This window comes from Mustela lutreola, chromosome 2, assembly GCF_030435805.1.
Source record: "Mustela lutreola isolate mMusLut2 chromosome 2, mMusLut2.pri, whole genome shotgun sequence".
NCBI lineage: Eukaryota > Metazoa > Chordata > Mammalia > Carnivora > Mustelidae > Mustela > Mustela lutreola.
Window position 1 is genome coordinate 103164950 of NC_081291.1, and position 20411 is coordinate 103185360.

The 20411-nt window shown below is 51.2% G+C and overlaps 1 protein-coding gene across 2 annotated transcripts in view; it reads right to left on the reverse strand.

Annotated features, from left to right (window-relative positions):
* SEMA5B (semaphorin 5B) overlaps window positions 1-16715 on the reverse strand; it is a 114354-nt gene extending 97639 nt beyond the window's left edge. Inside the window, exon 1 of one of the 2 annotated variants that reach the window (XM_059162854.1) lies at window positions 16208-16715. The gene's annotated coding sequence lies outside the window, so the exon portion shown is untranslated. The remainder of the gene's footprint in view (window positions 1-16207) is intronic. The other variant, XM_059162856.1, reaches the window with a different exon arrangement.
* Window positions 16716-20411: the final 3696 nt, after the last annotated feature.

The window sequence follows — 20411 nt, forward strand, 5'->3', positions numbered from 1 at the left end:
TCACAAAGGGCACCAGCTTGTGTCAGGCCCACAAAACAGGTTTTCTTACCATGGAAAGATCATCGCAGACCCGCAGTGAGTGGAGCTTGATTTTTACCAGTGCTTCTGAGATGAGAGGCTCTCCATCTCAGCCTCACCACCCGAAATCTCTAAGACAGATATGGGGTGCGGTTTGGGCTAAATGTCTGAATGCAAAGCCATGGTGCCCGGTCCTGGGAGCCCAGCCTCTGGTGGGGAGGCCCAAAAGCCATTGTTGAATGAAAGTGGGTGGGAGGTAGTAAGCCCCTCTCTGAGCTGCTGAGCCCCTTTCTCTTGCAAGCCCTCTCAAGGGCTGCAAGGAAACAGAGGGTATCAGTCAGTATGGCCTGGGACCAGTTACCTAGCTACCAGAGCCTCAGTTTCCCCATTACCAAAATGAGGGAACAACTCTTGGGATGGTTCCCTGGTAATTACTTGGAGAGCAGAATGCCAGGCATATTGAGCACCCAAGACATGGTCCCCCTGGTCTAGCCTTCCTTGTCACACATGAGCAAGCTCAGGTCCAACACAGAGCACTGTGGGACATCTGGGATGACAGGAGATGGAGTCTGGAGTTCTGCCCCAGAGCAATGGGAATATGAACTCTGACTGGGGATGAGAGATGGGGCCTCCACAGGGCAGCAGACTCTCCCTCAGGCTTCTGTGAAAAGACTTCCCTGCCTCAATAGAAGGACACATACACGCTTCTAAGTCAGGGCCAACGGTTCTCTCCTGAAGGCTCAGAAAGTGCCCAGGACATTGGATCTTGGCAGAGGTGCAGGCCAGGGAGTGGTCACTAGAGGGCTCAGGATGGCACAGAGGTAGCTGCCCCAGGGAGGTCACAGGAGAGGGACAGCCTGAGAACCAGGACAGGGCTGGGGGTGGGGGTTGGGGAGAGACAGAAAGAGAGAGAATGTCAGGGGGAGGGAGACCACGGCTGAGCAGGATGGGAGAGCAGGATGGCTTCCTGTAAAGCTTCCTTCCCCATTACCTCCTCAGGACCCAGAAAGACCCAGAGAAACCCAGAGCCTCGGGGTTCCTAGCAGTGACAGCACTCACACACAATATTGTGGCAGAAAACACTGCCTACCCCAAATGCCGGAATCCCCTAGTTTCCTATCCCCCTCCAGCTCAACGTGCATTTCCCTGGTTCTGTCTGGCACTCCCCACCTACAGGAGATTGCTACTGGGAGGGGCAAACAGCTACTGGGAGAGCCCTACCGTCAGGAGGAAAGAGCACTTGTTCTGGGTTGACTGGGGCCTGGGTTCAAATCCTTCCACCTTACTTCTATATAGTTGTGCCATGCTAGATAAATTTCTTCACCTCACTGAGGTCTTTCCATCCGGTGTAAACCAAGAGCTAAATCCCTCCTTCGGAACCTCGGGAGCTTAATGAGAGACTGACCCCCATTAGTGGTTGTTACTTGTGACTACAAAGTAAATGCCTCCATGATTGATCCCTGGGGCTGGAGGCATTCACCCACCCCTAGGGCTAGCTGTGCCTTCCCCCCTGTGCTCCTTTCTGCCCAGCTCCCTGTTTCCTGCTATCAGAACCCCTGAATGAGGCCACAGCACCGAACTGCCAGCAGAAGTCTAAGTCACAGTCAGGGAGGTTTCCCCAGAGAGGTGACCAGCGCAGGACAGGGCAAGCCACAGTCACAGGCATGCCCCCCTTTCCTAACCCCCAGGCCCAGACCCAGGCAAAGCCATCCTCCCAGGCTCTGCCCACTCCAGGAGAGGAGTTTGTGAAGTGGAAACTTCTTCCAACATTTAGCCCTGTGTGACAATCTCAGAGCAATCCTCTCTCTCAGCAGGACCAGCCTGTGAAGTGTAATTAAAGCCACGGGTTAATTACGAGCGGCAGCCATCTTGTCCAGAGGAGCACCTCACTGCTGCTCCTCCTGCATCCAAAGCCATCCTCCCAGAGGTCCAGACGCGGGAGTCATACCACCTCTCCACATCCTCTCCCTCTTGCGCTCCTCCACCTCAGCCCTAAAGGTCTCCAGCTAAGTCATGCCAGCGTTGCCTTCAACGAGCTGTTTTAGTATCTCCTGCAGTTCGTACTTCACAAGGGCTCCCTGTGCTCTGACTTAAATCCGTCCTTCTACAGACTGACGGTGGGAATGGGAAGAACAGACGTGGATGTGAGTTAGGGCTTCATGGAAGGTGCCCTGAGAAGGGTCCTTAGTGAAGGGCAGGGCCTTGTGACCCACCCCACAACCATGAAGAGGAGATGGGGGGCGAGGATCCGACAGGATCCAGCCAGGGGTGGGGGCGATGTGACAGTTGGAAGGGAATGGGGAAGGGAGAAGCCTGTCGGTCGGAAGGAGGAGAGCACGAGCTGGGAACTGGAGGCCTGGATTGGCTTAACAGTTATCTACTAGCTCCGTAGCTCAGTCAAGCCACCTATAAAATGGAGGTAATAAAGTCAAACTTACTCTTGGGACCTTTGTGAGCTAAAATACAGAAAACAGCTTTTTAAATGGCCTGGCACAACTTAAGCTCTCAGTAAACTCTGGGAAATCCTCTTAACACCCGCATCCTTGTCCACAAATTGCTCAGAATCCTAGAGCTTCTTCCCTCTCCTTTTCTCTCACACTAACTTCTTCTTCCCCATTGCCACGGCCTCAGGCAGTCATGGCCCTCATCCCAGCCTGTGACCTCACCTCCTCCCCAGCCTCCCCACAGGCCTCCCCACGGGCCTCCCCAAGGGCCTCCCCCGCCCCCACCACATCCACCTCCAGCTCCCCAGTCCACTCTGCAGAAGGGCAGATGTGCTTGGTACCCTCAGTCCCCAGGTACTTTTCCAGACGTCCCGCTCTACTAAAAAGAAGCTCATTTAATTCAGTCCTCACGCTCACCCTCGGAAACAGGTGTTATGGCCACCTTACAGATGAGGACACTGAGCCTCAGGGAGGAGAAATCATCTGCCCAAAGTCACTCACCAGTAAATGGCAGAGCCAGAATTCAAGCCCTACCGTGGGGATCAGGCCGCCTTCCACATGGGACTCCTCAGCAGAGCATCTGAGACCTTCCGCTCCCCGCCCCCCTCCGCTGTCCCAGTGGAGCCCCGTGCTCGCCCAGCTCCTGATACACCCACCTCACCTTCACTTCTGTCTTATCCTCAAGGAGTCAAAGAGTCCAATTAGAAAAAGAGAGGAGAGACTATAGGACAGGACAGGAATTGGGGAAGGAGAGAAGAGCCGGAAGGGGAAGGAAGGCCGAAGGGAACGGATCCGGCATCCAAAGGTTCGAGGACTTCTCCAGTGGGCCGTCAGCTCTTCCTCCAGCTTTGCTTCTGTTTTCCCCATCAGGACCTGGGATTCCGCGGAAAGGAAAAGGGGAGCCGAGCGTCGGGTGCAGGAGGCCCAAGCTGGAGGCTGGTGCGCAGACTGTAAGAACTCCAGCTGCTCTGCAGCCAGGGCGAGAGCCAGCCACTTGACCCAGCCGCACACCCGGGGTACAGGCAGATGAGGCGGAGAGCAGCTGTGGGGATCTCACAGGAATCCTGACAGGATCCTGGCAAGCATGAGAGGCGCTGGGAGGCCTCAGGCAGGCTACACAGCCCTCATTTCCAGAAAGGGGTCTGGGGTGGGTTTTGCAAACCACACAGAGGGAAACTCAATGTGCTGCCCGAGAAAAATTCCTGCAAAGACTATAAACGAGGGGTGGTGGGCACTGGGGAAAGGCGGTTGAGATCGCGAGCAGGCAGTGTGTGTTCAGTAATAAAGTCCTGTCAGGCAAAGCTCATCTTCTCTGTTGACAGGGTCACCAGGCTGGTAGACGAGGGAAATGGGGCTTGCCGGGAGAGCTGATCTTGAAACCATCTGACAACCTCGTCATGAAATGTTGCATGTAAGCTAAAGAAAGGAAGCTATAGGGTGGGAAAACGAGTAGGACAGAGCCGGCCCACAGCATCATGCCCAAGGGTGCTTGCCCATGGATCAAGTCCCCTGGGACAGAACTGTCCAGGGGCAGGTAGGGCTCTGAATTATCCCACTGCATTCAAGATCTTAGCAGTTCCTTGGATCAATAGATGGGAAGCATTTGAAGGTGGAAGCTACTGGCAGATATATTGGATGCCAGAGACAGAATCTGAAATCTTTTTAAGATTTTATATTTTTAGCAATCTCTACACTCAACATGGGGCTCAAACTCACGACCCTGAGATCAGGAGTCGTGCACTCCACCGACTGAGCCAGCCAGACATCCCCAGAATCTGAAATATTTTAATCAGCTAGGGAGATGGACTGAACTTAGACAAGATGAAATGAATTAAGGAAAAATATAGAGTCCCAAACACAAGACCAAAAAGGCTACAGAGCTGTTATGGGTTGAACTGTGTCCCTCTAAAACTCACGCATTCAAGTTTCAATCCCCATCACCTCCAAATGTGATCTTATTTGGAAAGAGGGTCGTTACAGATGTAATTGGTTAAGATGAGGTCATACCGGAGTAAGGTGTGTCTCTAAACCAATATGACTGGTGTCCTTACAAAAGGGGGACTTTGGAGGCAGACAGGTACAGAGGGAGAATGCCATGCAACGATAAAGGTAAAGATGAGGGGGAAGCTTCTATAAACCAAGGCATGGCAAGGACTGTCCAGAAACCACAAGAAGCTAGGGGAACACTCTCCCTTATAGCCCTCAGAAAGAACCAACCCTGTCAACGCCTTGATCTCGAGCTTCTAGTCTCCAGGACCGTGAGATAGTACACTTCTATTGTTGGAGTCACCAGTGTGTGGTCCTTTGTTATAGCAGTCCTAGCAAACTGGTGCAACACAAAGACACGACTGGAAGATGGGACTGAGTTGCAGATTATGATAAAGAAACCTGAGGGGAATGGTTGGCTGCTAGCTCAGTAAAAGTCAGCAGGGACACGCGGCTGCCAAAAATAGCCAGGGCAGAACTGAGGCTGCAGGAAGAGAAGCTGTGGTGCCTGGACTGATGTGGGTATGCTGGCCAGGCCCTCACCTGGAAGACTAGATTTGGTCCTGGTGACCGCAATTTAAGACAAGTGGGAGGACTTGCAGAGTTCTGTGCCTAGGGATGAAGAGACAAGTCAGAGGAGCACTAACAGGAGTGGGGAAGGCAGTTGGTCTCCAAAGCTTGAAAAGCTGGGGCATGGAAGTGGCTGGGTTCACCTGAAACAGCCACATGAGAAAGGATGGAACCCTCAGTGAGAGACACGGACTTCAGAGAAATAGAAGAACTTTCTATTAGATATTGTTGTCCAAAAATAGAATGGGCACCTTGTGGGCAAGAAGAACTGGAGACTTTACCCACTGACCACTCAGTAGGGACTTGCAGAGGTGATCTTGGCACCTTCCAGCTCCAAGGGACCCACTCCAATTGCCCAGCTTGGCTGACACCAGCAACTCAAGTTCCTTATTCATGTAAATTTAGAGGCTCCTGAGGACTATTGGGGCCCAAGTCCTTTCATCGAGGCTCTCGTGAGTCAAATTGCATGCTAGACTCATACACCTTAGAAGATCAGGTCTGGCAAGACCCAGGCCACTGGAAGGATGGACTTGCTCATGCTCACGAGGATGAGGTCGGGAATAGGGGTGGGAAGGAAAATGGTCCTGGCTCTCCATTGTCCAGAAGGGGAGTAAACTGGCAGACCCAGAGTCAACCAGCCTCTGCCTTGAGGGAGTGCTCTGCTGGTGGGTGCTAAGGGGAAACGGAGGAGGCTTCACCCAGGCCTCCCTTTGAGCAATGGCTATGCAAACAAGACCCTTCCCAGGATGACATGATAGTAACAGTGAATGTAAGCTATATACAGGAGTTCCTCTACTTCAGGTAATCTTCCCTTAAACTAGTCCTCCCTCCTCACTTTATAGTGCAAAAAGCAGGCTCAGGGAGGGAATGGATTTCATACAAGACCCGCAAACACAAACCAGTCACGCTGGGTTTGAACTCAAGTCTGTTTCATCCTGAAACCCATGTTCCTTCCAAGTTTCCACACTACGTCCCCAGGAAAGTGTTATGGGTTGTAGAAATGCCACAAGCACCCAGCAACGGAAAGAAGAGCTTAGTGTGGTCTAAAGTCGTGTCTCTCAAACTTCAGCGAGCATCCAGATGGCCTAGAGAGCTTGTCAGAGGGCAGGTTGCCGGGTGCTGGCCTGAGAATTGCTGAGTCAGTAGGTCTGGGGTTTAGCCCAAGAACTCTCACATTCCCAGCAGGTGCCAGGCGGAGCTGATGCTGCTGGTCAGGGATGTGGCTTTGAGAACAAATGCTCCAGAGCAATCAGGAAAGGAAGCAGGTGTCCTCCAGACTCAGAGCCACACAGAGATAGAGGTTCACTTCCGGGTCGATCATCTGTCTCCAGGACGGGAGTCCCCCAGCAGCATCCTGGACAGCAAGACTGACAGCTGGTGCTGCTTCACCACAACCCATCTGGTTGGGAAAATGCTCATTCTGAAAAAAATCCAGCTTCCTGTACTTCCCACTCTGGAGTCTCCCGCTTCTCCCAGGTAGATGAGCTATGTTCTCTCCTACCGGAAGTCCTGCCTCTTTGGCAGTCAGCATCCAGGACCCCAGGGTTTTCTCCCCCTCTAAGTGGACAAGTTCCCTTCACCAGACCTTCTGTAGCTGGGTTTCCCTAACCCCTCCTGTTGCTGGCTGCCCTCCGTGTAGCACACTGGACTTGGTCGGCTCCCCTCTAAAATCCGTGTCCAGAGATGAGGACATAATGACCAGGAAGAACCCAATCTAGTCCCTGCACGTCTCTTCGTACCACTGAAGACGGTGTTGTTTTGAGCAAGCCCCTCGCCCTGCTGGTTCCTATAAAGCCTGTGCACAATTAAACCCCTCAGATCTCTTCCTGAGGATCCGCAGCCAAGCCAAGTCTGCTCCCGCCCCCATCCCCTCATGAACTTGAGCAATTAATTTGTGCAATCTAAATGTGACTTTCCATCTGCCCCTGTTAAATTTCATCTTGTTGGTTTAAACCCAGCATTCCAGTCTGTTGAGATCATTTTGAATATTTATTCTGTCTTTTATAGGAGCTGCCCATCACAGTCTTGTCATCAACAAATTTGATAAGCTCGCTTACTCCAGTTTCATCCAACTCATGGATAAAAATGTGAAGCCTCATTTTTCAGAATCTCACCTGCCATAAGCCATCTTCCCTTTTGGAATCCCTAATCACAAGATCCGACTTCCTAAAATCAGAATTCCTAGATTGTAGGGAAGGTCTGTGGGCATGTCATTTCTTTCTCTGGCTGTTATTAACACTAGGCTGATGTGTCTTTCATCCAAGCACCATGACATCACCACCTGGTCAGAATCAAATCAGAAGGATAGTTTCAGTTGCTATTTCTCTATCTGTTGGGCAAGGACGACGTTAAAGAGGCAAGAATACAAAAATGTATCCACTCCTGGGACGCCTGGGTGGCTCAGTTGGTTGAGCAGCTGCCTTCGGCTCGGGTCGTGATCCCGGCGTCCTGGGATCGAGTCCCGCATCGGGCTCCTTGCTCAGCGGGAAGCCTGCTTCTCCCTCTGCCTCTGCCTGCCATTCTGTCTGCCTGTGCTCGCTCTCTCCCTCTCTCTCTCTCTGACAAATAAATAAAATCTTTAAAAAAAAAAAATGTATCCACTCCTCCACTTTAAACAGTATTTGACATCCAACAGAAGTCAGACTGCCTATCCCCTCATCATTGCTGTAGCATGCCTCCCTGACAGCTTTATAAGCCATACTGGGCAAGTAGCATCCAAATTCTTCTGACTGGGTAGGGAAGCTGCAATAGGGATGGATATGTCAAACTTGGGCCTGCTCAGCTGCAAGGCATGCTGGGATCTTGGCAGCTGGTCAGTGAGGAAGCAAGAAATGTTTTCTAGCATGGGGTACCTGGAGGAAGGGATGAGGACAGAATCAAGGAAGTGAAAAAGGGAAAGGGGTTCCTAACAAATAGCCACTCTCCTGCCACTCGTAGGAGAGAACTGCTCTTCTGCTAGAGAAAGGCACAGTCTGTGTCCATAGGATGCTGATGGAGCCTTTGTGAACAATGTATTGATACCATAAGCCAAGGATGAAACAAAGTATACACACACATACAGACATTCAAAGTATACAAAGTATACATAGTTAAGAGGCTAGGCTCTGAAATCAGGCAGTCTGGGTTTAAATCCCAGCTCAGCTATGTTTTAACTGGGTGACCTTGGGCAAATTGTTTTCTCTCTCAAGGTTTCAGTTACTTTGTGCAGAATACACACACAGAGACCCATGAGTATTAAAAGAGAGAATGGGTATACAAAGTGTAAGAGACTGCCTGGTGCATAATAACAGCTCAATAAATAATAGCTGTTATTACGGAACAATAGCTTGAAGGCAGAAAATGTAGATAGTTCCTGGGCTGGAAATTCAAAGAAGAAAAAGCCAAGCAGGTGAAAGAAGAAACTAAATATGTGGGCAGGGTGGGGTGGGTGTTAGGAGCAGGAGAGACTTGGAGCTCACCTGGAGAGGGGTAGCAGTAATTTGTGGAACAGACCTGGAGGTAGAGCTGAGGCACCAGGCGAGGGCATGGATTCTGACCTTCAGGTCAAGTGGGGGTGAAACAGCCAGCTTGCGGGCTCAGAGGAGTTCAGTGAAAACAGTTTGTTTTTTCAGCTCTGAATATGAAAAAATTTTATTGTGATCGGAAGTCAGTCAAAAATGTCTAGAAGGTCCATGTTAAAAGGAAGCATAAATATCCCCACTTCTAGAAATCTGTTCTGCGGAAATAGTCATCAATGGGCACAAAGATTTACGTACAAGGATGTTCACTGCAGCATTATTTAAACCAGTAAAAAATGGTTTACAGCCTAGATGTCCAACTCACAGAGGGTTCATTAAATAAATTATAGCATATCCATATGATGGAATACTGGAGGCCATTAGAAAGCCCATTTGAGAAGAATACTTAAGACACGGGAAAATTCTCTCAGTATGTTATGAAATAGAAAAGGCTGGTTACAGAGCACCGCAGGGTACAAATCACAATTTTGTTATCTACATATCTAGAAGGAAATAAGCAATGATGTTGAAGGAATATGCATTGCTTTTATAAATGCTTTTTAAGAAGAAATGACCACAGAGAAATTACCCTGGAAGGGTGCTCCCACAATCAGCTTATAATAGAAAGTCATTAAATTCAGAACACAGGAACACAAACAGTAGCTATGAACCGAATGCCAGGAGCTGTGCTGGTAACTACTAGAAAGGACCTGGCTGTTCTGAAGGGCTGAGGGCAAAGAGATTCTGCATGCCATTGGCGTGAGTCCAGGGGGAGCCTAGGAACGAAGATTTAGGTCAGTGGCTCTCACCCATGGCTGCATTATCGGAAGCTCAAAAAAATATCAATTGCTCAGGGACTCTGACTTAATTAAAAGGTCTAGGATGGGGCTGGTCATCTATAGGTTTTCAAAGCTCTCCAGGTGATTCTAATAGAAACCAGTGAGTTAGAGCTGAACTGGGCCAGGCTACTGTTACTTGAATACAGAGGTCAGTGGAGCCTTGCTCTCCAGGCTGGGCCCTGTATGCCGAGAGACTTGCTCCGTAAGTTAGAGGAAAGGGAGAAAGGGAGCAGGTGGCCCCAAGGTAACTGGTCTATGCAGGAAAATGCCCCCTCAGCCAGGAAGGGCATTCCCAGAAGTACTCCTTGGAGCTGGTCCCTTTGGGAGTTTTCACCACAAGGATCCTACTCTCCACGGAGACTCCTGAGGGGGCCCAGCTAGCTCTATGAACAGGAGAAGGGAAGAAAACCAGAATCCCAGGAAACCTACAGGGACCTGACCCTGTACAAGCTAGACTTAGTCTGGTGGTATTTTCCTCTTCTGTCCTGCTTTGGGGCAGAAACACACCCTGGTCAACAGAGCAATGTGCAGACCTTAAAGGCAGTCTGTTCTAGGTGGAGGAGGGCTCTCAGAGGCTCCTGGTTCCCTCGGGGTACCTTGAGGGAAGAGGAGCAGAAGGAACAAGCTGCAAGAAACAAAAGTTTGTATTAAATGATAAGATCTCCCCCAGCTTCAAACTACAGGTATAGGGTTACCCCAGGCACCAAAAGAAGGGAAAGAACAGACTTGGGTCGGGTGCTTTACACACTGAATCCATCCATCCCTGAATAATTAAGAGCCAACTGCAAGCTCTTTTGTACTCCTTAAAGGGGAGCTCCTGGGGGCCCTTCAGGACAATGATAAGGGCAGTATGGAGGGAGTTGGGGTTCAGGAGGAAAAATGGGGTTAGCAAGTAGGGATGGATCTAAATTGCTACCCCACCAGCCCTTTCCCTGAAATTGTCTCTCTAGGGGCAGCCTTACATCAACTCTAGCAGGTGAACGGAGCTGTGGATAATCCAAAATCGCAGATGGCCAAATGATAACACCGCTTTGCAATGCATCGCATCTATGTTTATACATGGACGTGTATGCATATGTTTACACACACACACACACACATGCATATACCTAATATGCAGCAGATTTACCTTGCAAATGGTGTTGGCTCAGGCAGAGGCTAAAAGGACCATGTACCCTCTGAAGGCACCGGCAGTCAGGTGTCTCACCGGCAGTGGGGCTGGAGGGAACTAGAAACTGGTCTTAGACTAAATATTCTCCACAAGTGAGCCACAAAAAAAGATTTTCCTGGAAAATCTAGTAGTAACTGGAGTCTCCATTCAAGATGGCTGAACTGGAGGGCCAGAAAGTCTTAGGGTCCATTTGACCTCCTCGTTTTCACAGATGGGGAATCGAGGTCTAGCAGAGGTGCTCAAATGGGGCAGACTCCCTCATTTCTAGGCCTCCTCCTTTGGGAATTTAAACTGTTGATCTGCTCCGATATGATCCGCAGTGGACTGACAGAGCAGATGGTCACCAGCCATCCTCTCGTACCAACCCTTTCTTATCACAGAAGAGGCCAGCCAGAGACATTCTTGGTTCAAATGCAAAGATATTCTGATAATATTGACAAGGCTTCAAATTCAAACGAGTTCCAGGTGCAAGTCTGATTAAGTCATCCTTATTAAACGCAGATCAATGAGGGCAGTGTCATGGCACAACTCAGCACATACAGCATTGCCTTTAAAGCTTCCATTTGCTCAGGAACAGCCCAACAGAATCCTTGTCCTCCTGTTTCAAGTCAGACTGGAGGAGGCTGAACAGCCCAACTGTTGGGAGGTGTGCTCAAGGTCAAACTCTCCCAAGCCTGGTCTCCATCCCAGGGGTCTCTCCTCCTGCTTTCCTCCCTGTGCCTAGCAGCAAATTAGACAGGAAACCAGCTTCTTCTTCATTTTTTTCCCCTTCCATTTAGAAGCCATCAAGTGTAGTAATTTCTCACTGGTGAGTCCCTGACTAATGTCAGGATTAAAGAGTGCATTCTGCAAAGGTTTGGTTTTCATCTCTCATGCTCACTAAAGCAAAGCACTACAGCAGAAGGAAAGGAAAGTGACACGGCAGAGCCACAGAACATTCAGCACCCTGCTTCCTTGTCAGAACTCTGCTCCCAGCTGGAATTTTTCCCTGCTACTTTCTAGCATTCAAGCCAGTTAATAAGGGAATTTTTTTTCCCCCCGAAAAGAAAGCCTTGGGGGAGAGTCCTCCATCTAAGACAGAGAATGGCATAGGCAAAGATCCCCTTCCAGATTACCCATTGTTGAGCCATCTCTTTAGCTAAGGCACGTGTTATCAAATGGAAAGTTGGAGAGAGGGAGGTTCACAAAGGTAGAGCACTGTGAAATTCAGGTGTTGCCCACACAAGCTGGAAAAGAAGGGCTCCATTCGGCAATTCAATGAAACTCCATTAGTTAAGCCACTTGCTTTGGCTTCTTTTCCTGTATTTAACACCAAGCTAGTTAAGCTTTGTCGTAGATTTAAGACCAGCTCTGCGGTGGCTAAACTAATATGCAAAGATCTGAACATGAAGAGAACTCATTCATTAGAGGTACCTATTTCCAACACACACACACACACACACACACACACACACACACACGGAGTCACCAGTCAGTGAAGACAGACTAATGATCTAGGTGCCTGGGTGAGGCGAAGGATGGTCTCAGGTCTCAGTGGGGCTCAGACTCTGAAGATTAACCAACACTCCCTCCCAACAGTTCTCATCTCCACATCTCCAGGTGCCTGGCTATGCCTCTGTATACACCACAGGTACAAGGTAGGTATTCAGTGCCCTTGATGAATGAGAAATTTGAGGAACCGAGGGACGATCTGAGGTGGTGGCATCCTAGAGCTGCCAGCCACAAACCCTGGATGACAGGTCATTTGGACAACTCCACCTTAGCTGTCAGATCACCCAGACAAACCTACAGGGAAAAGAGGGGGGGAAAAAACCCTCACAGTAAATTCCATCACAGAAGTCGAGGCAAGGCTAGTCATTATGTCCTCCTAGTCATATCGGTTTACCTCCATTCAGATCAAAGATATGTCTTGTTTACTAATATCCACAGCTTTTAGCACAGTGCCTGGCGTATAGGAGGTGCTTAGTAAACGGTGAACATGTGAGTTTACTGCCACTATTGTTCTCATCTACCTTGCACCTAGGCAATAACAATGCTAACACTTGAGGATCTTAGGGAACATCTGGAGGCTGGAGGCATGGGGCTCAGCCCAGTGTCATTTAAGGTTTACATGGTGGCAGGCACTTCTAATCAGGTAACTTCCTTTGCCCTCTGTGCCCATTCTATCACCTCCATCCTCAAAGAAAGTAGTAAACTGGTTGATTATACGGTAGTGATCTGAGTTGCTACCTTGTTAAATTTCCCAGTGGGATGTAAGAGAGTTACCAAGATTAAGAACAAGAATGTCATGATCAATGTTCAAAATAATTGGACTCAATAGCATCTTCCTCCCAAGGGCACATACTCTACCTACTAATCCTCAGCCTTGCCAAGCTAATCTGTAAATGTCTGCCACCCCTCTCCCCATTGCTGGGGTTCCTCTTCCCTTTTTTAGACCCACACTCAAGGCTCAAGACTTTCTGGATATTTCTTGGGATCCCTGAACATCCCCTAGGTGAGGTTCTAGATTTTTCCTATCTAAACCCTGAATAAGGTTTACTGCATTAGGGGAAGCAAAAAGTCAAGGTTGGATTTTCTTCCTTTGGAAAGAACGAAGCTGGCTTACATTCACTGGGTTCCTAGGGTGCTGGGAAGGGAGGGGGAAGTAGGGACTGGCAGAGGTGTTCCAATCCTGGCTCTGCATCTGGAATCTTGCATCAGTGGATGTGAAATGCTCAGATTTACAGAAGACAGACGACTCCCTGCCCTCAAGGAACTCATCATCTAGAGAAGTCATCATAGAAGAATCCTAATGGGTCCTGAAGATGAGAGCGAGCTGGGAGTCCAACAGGTCAGAAATGGGAAGAGACTGTGGGCTGTTCCAACCAATCCCCAAGGTGCTGGGAGACACGATAACACACACACACAAAGAGATAATGCTTCTCAGGATCTTGATTTCTTGATCTATAAATATAGGCGATATGACTGCCCAAGGGCAACACATTGGTTTTGTTTAGACCATTATTTGGACAATTTGACTTTTTGCATCCAGTTGTCCAGCCTTTCTAACTGCCTGATCAGCACATTGTTCCCTGCCTGCCCTCTGTAGGCATCACAGTTTGTGACCCCCCGATATGGACAATCTCCAAGCCCTCTTCCAGATTTGAGCCTCAACAAGAAGTAACAAACTGAGGGGCTTTCAAACAAGCCAAGAAGGGTACACCAAAACAAAAAAGCTTCCGCAAAAAAAAAGAAAGAAAGAAAAGAAAACTTCTGTCAATCCACCAGTTCTGAATGGGAGATCAAGCCACAGAACCAGGGTGGACCTCTCAGCTTCTCTGTCTTCCTGGTCTGGCTCTAGAAGTGGAAAGGGAGCCCCTTCCTGACCTTCCCTTTTCTCTCCCACCCTCCAGATATAGACAGCTGCTGGGGAGGGAGGCAGAGTCAACAAGCCCAGCTCTTGGTCCCCCCTGAGTCCCAGAGCTTTCTTCAAACAGTACTCTCTTATGCCCTAGGTCACCATTTGGCACCAAGTCCTTGATGTTTTGTATTGCCTATGGATTTCCCCTTTCACATTCCCCTCCTCAAACAAATACACACATGTCTTCTTTGAATCAAACTGGTGAATTTAGCAGCCTCTCTGGTTATGAGCTCAGCCCTGGACCGCTCTGTATCTCTAGTCACCGAGTCTGGTGCAGCCAGCACAGTAGGTACTTAAAAAGTGTTTGATGTCCAAGTGATGATAATGCTGACTGCTGTCAGCTCTTGAACTTACTCCCTGGAAACAGAAAAGAGACGGAATATCTGTCACCCCCCTCCCAAACTGGTGTTGGTAGTTGTTGATACCCCTCCCCCACCACACACACACTTTTCCTGGCTCAGAGAGAGGCAGCCTTTCCTGCTGAGCAGGTCTCCCAAAACTGTCTTCTGGTGGACCAAGTGGCACACCCCCCTCTCTCTTTGATATAGTCTCCCATTTTCTCCTCGGTTGGGGGTCGACTTTTGGGGCAGGATACTGACCGTTTTTCCCAGTCAGCTTCTTAACCTGCTCCCCTTTTCCTAGTTGTGAGGTCCAGTTCTCAGGCTCAAGATTTCACCCTGCCCCACCCTCAAGGTCACCTATCCAGTCTCAGAAAGGGTGAGAGGTCACTTTTAAATGTCAACAAGAAGGGGGGGGGGTGAGAAGTGATGGGAAAGAATAGACTAAAAGATGAGGGAAAATGGGGGTGGGGAGGACGGAGAGGCGGGCATGGAGGGCGCTTGGGAGAGAGGCGCTGCTGCCTTCAGAGCAAAATGAGGCCAAAGTGGGAGGTTGGGGAGAATGGGAAGCGGGGTGCCTGAAAAATGTGCGAGGAGATTGGAATTGCTAGGGGCTGAAGGAAAAAGATGGGGGTTGGAGGCAGAAAAGGTAAGATCGTGGTGGGGTCGAGACACAGGCGAGCTTCCAAGCCTCCAAGGCCAGTTGCGTTTGTTCAGGCTTAGGGCTGGGAAGGAGCGCATCCCGAGGGTGAGCTGCCCTTCCCAGCTCCAGCTGCTCCCATCCCCACCGCAGAAAGCCTGGAGGGGATCGCAGAGGTGGGGGCAGAGACCAGCGGCTACCCGTCCCCATCCAACTCGGGGCCCACTCCAGCTCGAGGCGGCTGGGCGGGCGGGATGACCCCGGGATTGGACACCGGGAGATGGGGAGGAGGCAGGAACCGCGCTTCAGGTGGCTCCTCCTCGTTGTTTAAAGTTTGCGGCAGGCGAAGGAGCCGGCTCTGTCCACCCCCCAACCTCCCCCACGGCCCCGGCCGCGGGCTCGCTGCTCGGCTCGGCCGGGTCGCCTCAGTCTCGCCTTCTTCCTCCGCGCGTCCTACCGCCACTTGCCTCTCGGCTCCCGCCCCGCGCGGGTCCCGGATCCCCTCTCCTGTCTCCATCCCTCCCTGTGGCCGAGCGCCCCCCACTCCCTCCCTCCGCGCTGGATCTCCCGCACGACGTGAGCAGAAAGTGAATGAGCAGCCCCAACCACAAAGACAAATTACCATGAGAAAAATAAATCAGGAAATCGCCGTTCGCGTCCCCCTTTCCCGCCGCCGCACCCCTCTCTCCACCGGCCGAGGCGGGAGCGCGGGGCTCCCGGGCCGCGGCGTGTGGGGCCTGGCAGGGCAGAGTTTGGGCTCTGCGGGGCCCTGGCGGGGCAGGGGGTCTGAGAAGAGCCCGGGTGGGGGCCCCCGCAGGCGGCGGCGGAGCGGGGACGCCGGCGAGCGTGAGATTTCACACTCCGAGCGGGCCACGCGTTCCCACGCGCGCTGCCGCCCGCACTCTCCTTCCACCCGGTTTACTCGCCGGCCCTCCGTGAGCCTCCATCTCGGCGCCAGTCTCAGCGCCTTTGCCCGGCGCTCTCTCAGCTTTTCATTCGTCCGTCCCCTTCTCCAGGCCCGGGCCGCGGGTCCTCATCAGGGCTGCAACCCAGACGCCCTGGCCGCGGCCCCGCGAGGGCCCCGCGCCGCCCGGACCCGGAGCAGGCGGGCGGCGGGAAAGCGGCAGCTCTGAGGGCGAGGGAGCACAGGGACCCCCTTCTCCTCCCGCCGGCGGCCTCTCCCACCTGGTTCCAACTTGCTGGAGCCTCGGGGCCCCTACCCCTCTGCCCACCCGAGTTGCTGAAGTTTGCAACTCGCAGCCCCAGCCCACGCAGGGGAAACGCCCGGGGCTCCCGGGACTCACCTCCGGGCTGCGAGCACAGGTGCCCGGCTCTCTGCGGCTCCCGGCTCCCGGTGGCACGAAGCGGCGGAGGCGAACCAGGAAGGCTGGCGGCCCGTCTGGGAATGGGGCGGCGGCGCCGGAACGGCCCCGGCTCTGGGTTCGGTGCTCCCCGTGCAGTCCGGACCCAGGCCCGCGCCCGCTGCGCTCCGGCTGCTCCCGCAGCCGCTGGACGCGCGGCCGACCCGCCCGGCTCCGCGGAGCTGGGCTCTGGCAGCAGTCCCCGCGCTCCAACTAGCTCCCGACCCGGAGCGCGGGTGAGAGCGGGGAGGAGGAGACCGAGGGAGCTGAAGGAGCGGGGGGAGAGGCTGTGGGGGAGGAGTTGGGAGCGAAGGGAGAGAAGGAGGGAGCGGGAGCGAAAAGGAGGAGGGGGTTGGCGAGGACCTGCCGCGGCCGGCGCTTCACCCGCCAGCCCCGAGGCGCGCGGAGCAGCGCGAGGGGGCGCCCTGCATCGCAACGTCCCCAGGCTCAGCCCGACTCCCGCCCCTGGCCTGCCGAGTGTGTGCCGCACGGGGGGTGGACACAAGTCCCGCTCCGCAGCCGGCGTTCGAACGGCGAGACCCAGGTCCGCCTGAGCACTTGCTACCTTTTGCTACATCCTGCCTTATTGTCCTCGGTGACATCCCCCATCTCTAACATGACTTCTCCGGGGTGTCAGCTCACCCGAACCCTGCCCACCCAACCCTTGGAGCCTGAGGAACCCCACCCCCACCTCCACCCCGCCACCCCCGCCACCCGACTCCCAAATTCTCCAGCCCTGTTAGCTAAAGACGATCTTCCTGCCTGTGGATTGAAAGTGGGAAAGAAAGAATCTCGTACGAAACAGGGGAAATCTAGAATAAACTGCAGTCGAAGGGAGTGAGGCGAGGCTGTGGGGCTGGACTGGAAAGCCAGAACTGGCTGGATCAGGGTTAACTTTACACTGGACACGACCTTGAGTGAACCTCTCCAAGCCTCAGTTTCCTCAACTGTGAATTAGGGTTAGCAACACCTACCCTACGGAACGATTGGAGGAACAGTAGGAGCTGCAGTGAATGAAATAACCTCAGGAACATGGGGAGGGCATCCCGGAGATTAGCGATCCTGGGAGGCAGAGGGGTGTTCTCGGTTAAGAGCGAAGGTTTACCGAGATCACGCATCAGGGCTGATTGTTTACAAGTTTAAGTATCTAGCGTCTGATGGCTAGAAAGCGGGAGGGAGAGACGGGGAGGCGGGCGGGGAGCTTCAGATTCTATCTGCCCGGGCTGCGCGAGAGATGGGAAGGGAGCCCTCTGCTGAACAAAAAAAGGTATTTTAAAAATTTGAAGAGGTGACCTAAGATTTAGAACGAAAGAATGAAGGATAAAGACAAAAGACCAGAAAAATTAAACATGGAGAAGTGTGATTTTAAGAGATAACCAAAGAGAACTGTGAAATAAAACTGGATAAGTCAGAAGAAGAAAAACATTAAAATATTTTCTGGAATATGCCGGAAATGGAAGAATTAGAGTGAATCACTTTATAGAACGAAATTCTGGGTAAAGGAAATCCCAGATAAAGCAGAGGGATGGAGACAATAAGAGCCCCAGAGAAGCATTTCCCTACACACACACACACACACACCCCTTAACTAAGATGAGAAGCAATTTGGCCAGGATGAGGGGAAAGAAAGAAAGAATCCAAGAAGGGAGTTTATGGGATGCTGTAAAAAGGGAAACAGTGCACAATCTCAGAAATAAAGACGTTCTAGGGCAACAGAAATGCCAGAACTCATAAAGTGTAGAATGGAGAGGAACTTGCAAAAGTAAGACACACTCTGGACAAGAGGAGAGAGACACAGACAAGAGAAGAAAAGGAAGTTGTGTGTCAGGGCATACCAGTCTGGTAGCGATCCATTTAATTAGGGGTCGAAATCAAGTTGGAAGGGGGAAATACAAGGCATTGAATCCAAATCTATTATATTATAGGTAAGGACAATGAGATCTAGAGAAGGAAAGCAATTCTCCCAGAGTTCCAGGCTGGGGGCGGGGAGGAGGTCTCCTGATCCCCTGAGACCCTTCTACCACTGTGAGATCTGCTTCCCCCACACCCACCTCCCCATTCTCATTCCCTACAGAATCATGAAACTGTTGTCATTGCAAAAACATAAATGTGTACAATAGATAGACACCCTTTAATGAATACAGGAAGAGGAAAATATTCCATGTATTGCAGGGGTAAGGGGTGAGCCAGAGAGTTTCCCATTTGTCTGCTGGGAGAGTAGACAAAATGCCTTCTGAGTGTTTCTGTGGCAGCAGCTCTCTCTTGAAAGCTAATAAAAATCATCTCCATCCTTCACCATGTTCTCTCACCCTCCCTCTCTTTCTCTACCATGATCTGATTGCTTTATCTTTCTGCCTTTCCCACATCACTTCATGCCGCTTCCTGGTTCTCCCTCTCCACACTATGAATGAGTAAATGAATGACAGGGGACTTGATGCAGTATGGGAAGCAAGGAGATGGGGGACACTGGTCAGACTCTTTCTTTCTAGGGGAAGGAGGAGCCAAGAAGGGGAGACACCAAGGAGACACACACAGAGGAACAGAGCTGCTTGGGATGCTGGGCTAATTAATCCTAATTGTGTCCTACAGTATTGTATTGATTAACAGTGATTACTCAAGAGCTCTCAATAAAAGAGAGCTTCAGAAGTCCGAACCTCAGGAAAGGACAGTTGCTTTTCTAGCCTGGCTCATCACAGGCCTCAGGCAGCTCCTGAGTTGGACAAATCCAACCTATCAGGATCTCTGACCATTTACTGGGAACAAAACCTGGGGCTTTGACCCCATCACCACAGCATGCCCATCACCTTCCGTCCCCTTCCTTAAAACTTGGCAATAACCTGTACAGTAATGACTTCTATTAGAAGTAATTCTCTACCTTCCGGAACGGTACTTAATTAAGTAGAATGCAAATACAGTAATTAATACAGAATTATCCAAAACAAACATGCTAAAGAGCAGTCAACATAGGTGGTGGAAAGGAGTTCTTAGAATTCACACTTGACCTAGAAATTCCAAACTTAACCTTGAACTAAGTTGCCAAGAGGTTAAGAAGTAAGTCCAAATTTTCTGCTCGAGGATGACAAGTCTGAGCACAACACCGCCTCCTGCCTCCCACCTGAGGGCATTTCTCTGGGAGATCTTCGGTCCCTCTGGAAAACTAGAGTGCAGCCTCTCTCAGGAAGGCGTGTAGAGGTGTGTGTATGTATGTATACACACCTGTTACACGGCCCAGACACAAGCACAAATCTGCCCTTGTAGCAAAAGGGAAACAAACAATAGCCACACATATATTGATAGGAGAGAATTGAAAAGAAGTCACCCATCACTTAGAATGTCTGAATAGTTTCCTGGTCCCCAGTCACCTGCTTATTGCGCCTGGGGAGAGAAAAGAAAAAAGACATTCCCCACCCCACCAGTCATTGTCAATTTGTGAACCAAGAGCACACTTAGGTCAGAGGAACTGAAGTGTCACTAAATGGCAGCTTTGCCATTGTCCTGAGCTAATGCAAGAGAAAAGACCTTCCTTCCTTCCTTCCTTCCTCTCCAAACATTTAAGCACCATTCACTAAGGCTGGGTGGAGAGGTCTTAGGAAGAGGAGAGAGTCTGAGCCGCACCAGCAAGCGGGAGAAGCAGGCAGGATCACAGCAAATCTGAGGACTGCCTCAGGGCCAGAGGACCGCAGGCCTGTGGAGGGCCAGGGACCAGCTCCACTCGGCAGGGCAAGGAAGTCTTCATGGCACAGGGCTGGGAATGGAGACAGGGCTGGGATTCGCCAGACAGAGAAGCAGGAGGATGCAGAGTATTCCAGGCAGAGGAAATAGCATGTATGAAAGCACCAGGCGATATAATTAGATTTCTGTTTTGGAAGAATTACTTGGCCCCGGTTAACAGATTCAGAGAGCTGAAGCAGTAAATGTGAGCAGGTGCGTGGTGTTTGGAAAGAGCACTGCACCAGCAGTTAGGGCTTCTCAGTTGTAGGACTGGCTCAGCCACTGATGAGCTGACTGTCCTTGGGCAGGCCTCTTAACCTCTCTGATCTCAGGTCCTCGAGGGTAACAGAGGGTAAGTGAGGGGTGGGTCAGCTGCTTTCCAAGGTCCCCTTGCTATGATTCTCACCCTTCTGCAGACACTCTGTACAATTACGTT